This window comes from Rhipicephalus sanguineus, chromosome 5 (genome assembly GCF_013339695.2).
Source record: "Rhipicephalus sanguineus isolate Rsan-2018 chromosome 5, BIME_Rsan_1.4, whole genome shotgun sequence".
NCBI lineage: Eukaryota > Metazoa > Arthropoda > Arachnida > Ixodida > Ixodidae > Rhipicephalus > Rhipicephalus sanguineus.
The window spans coordinates 130,957,944-130,966,755 of record NC_051180.1 but is presented as its reverse complement, the minus strand read 5'-3'; the positions used below and the strand labels follow the sequence as shown (position 1 = coordinate 130,966,755).

The following is an 8,812-nucleotide window of genomic DNA, read 5'->3' as shown; positions in this document are numbered from 1 at the left end:
AAGGCTGAAAAGAAACAAAGCAAAAAAAGGAAGAACACTGCACGATCAAATACAATATAGAAGAATTCTTTTTTTTCTAAATATTGCGAAAAGTACCGCATTATTTTGACCGCATATTGAGCCGTATATAAGCGGACAGATTTTACCTGAAATACCGCTTAACCACACGACGGTATGCGTTACTTTATGCGGTCACTTTTAAACGGCCTTCTGGCAACGAGATGGCCTCGCATATGGAAGAGCCACTAAACTTAGGCCGCATAAGAAAGAGCCGCTTAGCCAGAGGCCGTATAAAAAAGGCCGCATGAAAGAGCCGTATAAGTAGGCCGCTTAGAGAGCCATTTATAAGCGTCGAAAATTGACCTATTTTCCGCCTTATATGCGTTGTTTTAAGCGTTCGTTTGCTAAGAGTGTACGCCACCTACCTCAAACTTTCGTCGGCGCTGTCGCCTTATCCTGTGGTATACGAATTGGCGATTCGCAACCATATTTTCATGATTCGCTAGTTGCTATGGCACGTCTGTCGTCAGGCATTGTCAACTTCTCGTCTTAATGCCTTTGTCATCATGCTGTCATCATGCCTTATGCCTTGTCATGATGCATGATGCCTGTGTCATGATACATTATGTCATGGTTACGACGTCATTCCCAGGCAATCGGTTGACGCTCCATCCTCATCACGCGAGAAAATCCACGCCATCATGTCCATCAAGTCCACGCCAGCAAATCCACACCAGCTGTAAGTCTGACGCGGTAGGTGCCAGAAGCATGATATGATTACGAGGCACGTCCTTCTAGAAGACTCCGAATTATGTTCTTGTTCTTTAACGTGCGTCCACATCGGAGATGACGGGTGTTCTTGCATTTCGCCTCCATGGAAATTTGGCCGTCATAACGGCAATCGTACGCGTCCTCGAGTTCCGTCACAGGATAGGGACCTCCCACAAGGCTTGCTTTCCTGGTCTCACGACTGTACGTCGATTGTTGGTCCGGTGGTCAAACTGCATTTTTGCTTATATTCTTATATTCCAGTTCCCTTGGCATGCGTCTTTTTTGAGTATTTTAATTGTGCATTTCAAAATTGAAAACCTGAATTGCGCTTTAGTAAAAACAAACTTCCCAGCCAACCTGAAAATACGCCATCCTCTTGATGAACGGCTAAGGCTGAAAAAATGAAGGTAGACGGTAATAAGTTTTTATTACCGTCTACCTGCCTTTGCCTCACCTATTCAAAGGCTCTATCACTCATGCCACAGGAAATATTCCATACTAAACCGAGCTGGCATGCATGGCTTAAAATCTGAACGCAAATTGTGGTTCTGACATCCTTTCGCGCGAACCTGCCCACTTTAAAGGGGCCCTGCAACACTTTTCGAGCATGCTCAAAAGGCGCTGCCGATCGGTAGTAGAGGCTCCCGAGAACACGCGAGCCAAATATTACAGCGATGCGCACAGCCTGGAATTACAATAAATTCTCAAAGTCAGCTGAAAATCGCTCCCTCTTCTCTCGACAATGATGTATTAGTCCGCAAAATATGACGCGATTGTCGGCAGTTCCACCATTGGCTCATGTTATAATCACGATAACACCCTCATTATTACTTTCGTTGTTAATTTTGAGTTCAATAAGTAGATAATATGTATGTTTATATTCTGTTATTGCGTTAAAAACACCGAACAAACATTAATATTAGCACTTCCGGTCTCACCGACAGCTCGTCTGCTCGTAGTTGCGTGGTTCCGTTTTCTTCGCCATGCGCAGTGCCGAAAACGTGAGTATTTCTGTGCTTTTGACCATCGCCGGTTGCCGTTGAGAGTCGCAGCCGTTCGAGTGTTGCCTCGTCAGCTGAGAACTGCATCGTCGGCTTGGTCTCACGACCGACGGAGGCACGGGCGCAGCGTGTCTCCGATAACATGCTGGCGTCCGGTAATGCGGCGCTTCGGGGTCCTCTGCCCGTGCCGTCTTACGAGGCGGTGATCGGAGGATGGGCCGAAACCGATCTCAGCTGTCGTTTGTTCCAAACAAGCGCGCAGATTTGCTTCCATGGTTGGCAGAGCGATGAAAACACTACGGCGTTCGAGGTGCACACCCAACATTACCAAACCGACGCGCAGTTTTCAAGCACGCGCGATATCGGCTCCGCTCGACGAGAACGACGCAAGCCGACCGGAAGTGGCGGTACAGACCACGTGGTTGCGCCCAGACGTCAGAGGAGAAAAAAATGAAGAAAAAAACTCCGCCGGCGCTCTTGGGCGGAGCCTCGCTCCTCTGCGCTGCCTCCCTCGACACGCTGCCTAGCTTTCCGCGGGCGCGCGGCGTTGAGTTGAGGGAGAAAGCTGCGGAACGTGATCTCTATAATTTGGTAACACCGCTTCGACTTGACGGATTCGAAAAATTTTTGCGGCTTATGACTCGTGAAGAGTCATACGTCAATAATGAGACTATTCCAATATAACTAAGAAAGGTGTTACAGGGCCCCTTTAACCAGTACCTGTATAATGCCACGCGCGCTTCTTTTTGCAGTTTTATGTAACCGGTCCGTTACAGGTATAAGCGCGGCCTTACGCAAACGGCCCTCGAATGTCTGCGAACCTTCTACATTAATTTAGAATCTTCTAATAATCTTAAGCGCGCAACGTGAACAGTAGAGTTTGTTCTGGAACTGACCCGACCACCACCGATAACAACGGAATCTTCGGTGCCACAGGCATAAAATGCCGACGCGCTTTGCTGCTGATCAGATTACTGACGACTGACAACAGTGCATGCCGCTATCAGTGTACAGCGTGTATTGCTCGTAGCTTAACTTTTTTATTTCCTGGCGCAAGTTCGCCCGAATAAAGAGTTTCGTCTTAAACACGCCGACTGCTGCATTCTTGAACGTCCTGACCACGTGAAAATATACGATCTCCGTACGTTATTCCGGGCCAACAGGAATGCGCAAGAAACAAATGCCTGATCAAGGTTGGGCGCAGGAAGATTTTAGCTGTGCTGCAGAGAAGAGCAGGACTGGCCTACAGTACCCACGGGATCATGGCCTTGCTACCTCCTCTTGTGTGTTCTGAGTTTTCACTTGCCGCAGGTTTGTTACTCTAGGGATTTCTCAAATTATCGTATAATACAATGTAATGGGTGCTTATATTGTTTATGCATGCTCGCGCTCTCTTGTAGTTTGCTTTCCCGGTGTAGAATAAATATAGCCAATTAATATTATTATTAATGTTATTATTATTATTATTATTATTATTATTATTATTATTATTATTATTATTATTATTATTATTATTAAACTCCTCAATATTTCCTGCTTGGTGAGTATCAATTATCAATATTCTTTTGTGCATGTGGTATTTAGTGTTTTGTGTCTTACGTCATCGCGGGGAACCCTCATTCAGACTCACTCACTAATCTGCTTCCGAAACGTACGCTCGGTCTCAGCCATTCCCCTTGATTCACACCCACCGTCGCTCACCTAAGCCTATACTCGCGCCAATAATGCTCACCACCGCGTACTACGGTTCGTACATTCACTAGGAGCCACGTAATCTCTAAATCAGAGTCGCTGACTTTCGTTAACACGTTAATAGATACTCGCGGTTCTTCATATTGAAGTCCCTGTCGAACCCACTGGCAGTCTTTCCCGTTTAATACCAACGTTCAGTCATACGTTGCGTGCCTCGCTTTCCGCGTCCACGCTTCTACAAAATCTCTTACGAATATTATATATGGCCTTATATGAAAATTCCCGTAATGGCTTCATCGGGAATCGGTCATATTAGGCGATATATGAATGTTCGCTCTACATGTGCCATACATGGCTAATATGGTCGGATATGCTCAATTCCTGATATATCCATATATGTATGAGGCCTACATATGGATGCAAGCCAATATATGGCTTTATATGGGTACCTCTATATATAGCCATTTATAGATGACAATGCAAAGCTAATTCGGAGAATAGAAGCCGGGTTCGCACTTCTTGATCAGAGGAGAAACTACAGCGTTAGAAATAAAATCTTGAACAACAGGTCTTAGGCCACAATATGAAGGTAATAAACCGAAAGAATGTACTGGTGTGTATTCGCTAACTATTCATGGTATTTTTGCATAGTTTTGTATTTTTTCTGAAGCTAAACGCTCTTGACCTAGATACCGACATTATCGGCCTATGTATTTTTTATTTGTGGCTAAATACCGAGAAGCTTTGAGAAAAATATGAGCCATGGAAATGTGGATCAAAAGAAAAGCTCGAGCGACCAGTTCAGAAGCATTAGTTTAATTACCAATTCTCATGTAGATTAGTATTTTTTTTTTCTTACAAATAAAACCAGCTGCATGAAATCAAGTAAACGTTCGAGCCTGAATCACGCAAAAATTATTTCTGGAATGCCTCATACCTTAAAGGCGCTGCGCTGTATGTGCGTCGGCTTCCTTGTGCCCGCCTTCTATTCCGCTATGTTCCCTCCAATGTTTCACCAACACGTCCAAGCTTCAACACTAAAGGTACCAATTGGTGTCGCCAGACAGTAAGAATGATTGTGGTATCTCAAAGAACAAACAGAACAAATCATCGCGCTACAAGAGTGCCGAGCTGAACGCACGTCAAAGATACATAGAGGAAAGCCCACCCTTAAAAACTATAAAGTTGACAAGATGTGCGGCGATCCATAAACCTTGAAAGCCCGGCTGCCTCGAAGTACCAATTAAGTGGTCTTGAATGGCTTGTAAAAAATTACAAATGTACAAAAGCAATCCGTGCCTCTTCCCGGGCTAGCAGTTATTACGCTCTGATGACACGTTGGAAGGCTATTCACCCTCTGAACGGGGAAATCTTCCGCGATGCTCTGCTCTGGGCGCTTAGAAAACACAGCAGTACGGCTGTAGACGCTGTCAAATAAGAAATTGGCAATCATATTTGAGAGATTGCTCCTCAGGGTGCAATTCTAGCTGCCTTATACCGATACCAGCGCCGCACGCGTTGAAGCGGCAACTTCAGGCCGCGAGCAAGAAATGCAGTAACTAGCCTATTTACTCTCAAATTACTCAGCCTTCTCGACTGTGTCGACAAGACGCGCTCAGACAGGCGGAAGCATCTTGGCGTCATTCGGTGTGGCCGAAGTAATAGGAGACCAAGCGAACCATAACAAATGCAAAAGAAGACAAAACGAGCATAAAGTTGCAGCGAATGGCGCTTTGGTTTGATCCATTTCGCTTACTCATGAATCGCCTCTCTTTTCAGGTAACTCGAAACAGTGTTTATTTCTCAACTTTAGATTTGAAGATTTCGTTCGAAATCCACAAATCCACAAACCAGAGGTTAAGAAAGGGAAAATAGACAACCACCCTTTTTGCAGCACGACGCCACAAGAAATCCATACGGATTTCTCAGAAATAAAGCCTCTTAGTTGCCGAAAAATTCGTCCTGGTCCGGGGATCGAACCCGGGACCAACGCCTTTCCGGGGCGGTCGCTCTACCAATTGAGCTAACCAGGAAGCTAGCAATTGGCAGCGCGAGGGCGAATTCATCGACAACTCGAAGCAACTGCACATATATTGCAAATCAGTTCTGCGGAACCCCGCAAAGTGGCGGAAGGGTTAAGAAAGGGAAAAAAGACAACCACCCTTTTTGCAGCACGAAGCCACAAGGAAATCCATACGGATTTCTCAGAAATAAAGCCTCTTAGATGCCGAAAAATTCGTCCTGGTGCGGAGATCGAAGCCGGGACCAACGCCTTTCCGGGGCGGTCGCTCTACCAATTGAGCTAACCAGGAAGCTAGCAATTGGCAGCGCGAGGGCGAATTCATCGACAACTCGAAGCAACTGCACACATATTGCAAATCAGTTCTGCGGAACCCCGCAAGGTGGCGGAAGGGTTAAGAAAGGGAAAATAGACAACCACCCTTTTTGCCGCATGAAGCCACAAGGAAATCCATACGTATTTCTCAGAAATAAAGCCTCTTAGTTGCCGAAAAATTCGTCCTGGTCCGGAGATCGAACCCGGGACCAACGCCTTTCCGGGGCGGTCGCTCTACCAATTGAGCTAACCAGGAAGCTAGCAATTGGCAGCGCGAGGGCGATTTCATCGACAACTCGAAGCAACTGCACACATATTGCAAATCAGTTCCGCGGAACCCCGCAAGGTGGCGGAAGGGTTAAGAAAGGGAAAATAGACAACCACCCTTTTTGCAGCACGAAGCCACAAGGAAATCCATACGGATTTCTCAGAAATAAAGCCTCTTAGTTGCCGAAAAAAAAACGCCAGGCCTGCGCTGGAACTGCAGCACAGTCACAGCGAAAGCTGAAAGAGCGGCGTTTCTAGAGCCCGTTGTAAGCTCTCTTGGGGCTACAATACAAGTAGACTAGAAAGGTACCAACTACGCCATAAATCACAATTTTTGTGAAGTTGAGAAGCACCTACTAAGCCATTATTCGTCATTCTGCGGAGAAGCGGGGCACCAGCTACACGTCTGTGAGGCATTATGTGCACTTTATTGACGCAACGACTGATGACGATGAAGAATGATGGCTCAGTCCTTTGTAATGGGTTGGAAGCTTTAAACGGCCCACCAGTTATGTAATTTGCATTGGGTGACGCCCGCTCGCTATTTCCCTCTCCCGTCATGCTGTATAACATACGTTGACGTGGGAGAGAAACGGGGGGGGGGGGGAGGGGCGAAGAACTTTACTGAGACCCCGAGGAAATGGATCATGCGCTTATGGGCTTCCTTGGCAACCAATAGAAGTGCATTTGCGAGGAACCCACTACGCTCTGAATCATTTTAATTTTACCGAGAACCCGAGGAAATGGATCTGCTCTTACAGGCTTCCTTGGCAACCAATACAAGTGCACTTGCGAGGAACCCACTACGCTCTAAATCATTCTAATTTTTGAGAAGTAGGGCAGCAGGCACTCTGCCATTTTCGTCATTTTACGGAGATCCGTGGTACCTGATAAACGCATGTAAGGCATTATGCGCACTTTGTTGATGCTGTGCCTGATAACGACGAAGAATTATGGTAGAGATCTTTGTAATGGGTTGGAAGCATTTCACAACCTACTCGTTGCGCAATTCGCATTGTGTGACGCCTGGTTGCAGAATTGGCGTTGTGCGACGCTTGGTGCTTATTTTACTCTTCTACCACGCTACATTGCATATGCTAATGTGGTTCCTTCCCAACATGAAGCCTGTATAGGACCTTTTTGCCAAGCTGTTTCAAGCACCGGAATGGCTCAGAGGTTGAATACTGGGCTCCCACGCAGAGGGCCCAGGTTCGAACCTCGTTCCATCCTGGAATTTTTTCCTTATTTCGTTTTTTTTTCTTATTTCGATCGATACTGGTTACGGACACCGGCGGCGGCGGACAACTACGGCGCCAAAAACGGCCGGTGAAATGATCTCAGAACAGCTTTCGCTGTAAAATTCGTCCTGGTCCCGGGATCGAACCCGGGACCAACGCCTTTCCGGGGCGGTCGCTCTACCAACTGAGCTAACCAGGAAGCTAGCAATTGGCAGCGCGAGGGCGAATTCATCGACAACTCGAAGCAACTGCACACATATTGCAAATCAGTTCTGCGGAACCCCGCAAGGTGGCGGAAGGGTTAAGAAAAGGAAAATAGACAACCACCCTTTTTTCAGCACGAAGCGACACAGGAAATCCATACGGATTTCTCAGAAATAAAGCCTCTTAGTTGCCGAAAAATTCGTGGCTTCGCGAGAAGCCACGTGAGAAGCCACGAATGTAATTCTGTACTTTTCCTTTATACAAAGTCACATATCTTACTGTATTGATTCATGGGGTAACACCTTTACAACTTACCTTGATCCTGTATTCTGTCTGCAAAAACAGGCATTAAGAATTATCACTTCTACGCGTACTCAATCCAGTACGTACTTGTACAGCTCATTGCATGTGTTGCCAGTGCATGCATTATATGAATTGAAAATTGCTGAGGTCATTCATAGTATTATCGATACCAATGATCCGCTTCCAATTACATTGTTTAAGATCCCGCTACGAAATACAAGAGCTGCAACTAATCAGTGTTTTAATCTGCCTCCATGTCATAATTTGTACGGGAAAAGGCTCGTGGAATTTAACGGCGCACTTATTTGGAATTCTCTGCCCATACATATAAAAGAAGCCCGCAACTTCAGGTCTGCTGTCAGAAAATACTTTTTTGAAAAATACTGTCGATGAGAGTACACTTCTTTATATTTACATTCTTGCATAAGTTGTGCGTGTCAGTGCTTAAGTTGTGCATGTCATACTCATTGTTATGTATTTGCTTTGTTCGCTCGCGTGCGAGAAGGATAATAGAACACTGATGTTATATTTATATTTGTGTATGAGTTATGTATGGTAATATTACTATTATGTATCACGTCTTCTGTTTCTGTTTGCTCGCGTGCTGCATTTCATACCCTAAGTTGTCTGTGGACCCGGAACTAGCCAATGGCTATGGGTCCAGCAATGCTTTTGTATATTGTAAAGTATTCTGTAAATAAAGAATGAAAAAAAAAGATAACTGTAGGCCAAAAATCTTCTACAAACTGGTGAAGTCACTTAATTGAAAGCTATGTTCAAACGATAGGCGACATTTCGACTCATTCGCAAATCTCGTGTTGTGTTGCAGTGCACGTACAGAGATGTACAAGCACATCGTGATCAAGTGCTAAGATATATTCAACCAGTAAGGACAGCAGGCAGACTCAATATGCGCCATCCAGTAGCTAGGATTCAAAGCTGATGGGAGCATATAAATGAAGGAAAGATTGGAGCGCTCGACCTTATATCCGGGAAAAGAT

At 45.5% G+C, this 8,812-nt stretch overlaps 1 non-coding gene across 1 annotated transcript; it reads right to left on the bottom strand.

Annotated features, from left to right (window-relative positions):
• Positions 1 to 5,423: 5,423 nt before the first annotated feature.
• On the bottom strand, positions 5,424 to 5,497 carry Trnas-gga (transfer RNA serine (anticodon GGA)). Its single transcript has one exon. It is a non-coding gene; the product is annotated as a tRNA-Ser (tRNA).
• Positions 5,498 to 8,812: the final 3,315 nt, after the last annotated feature.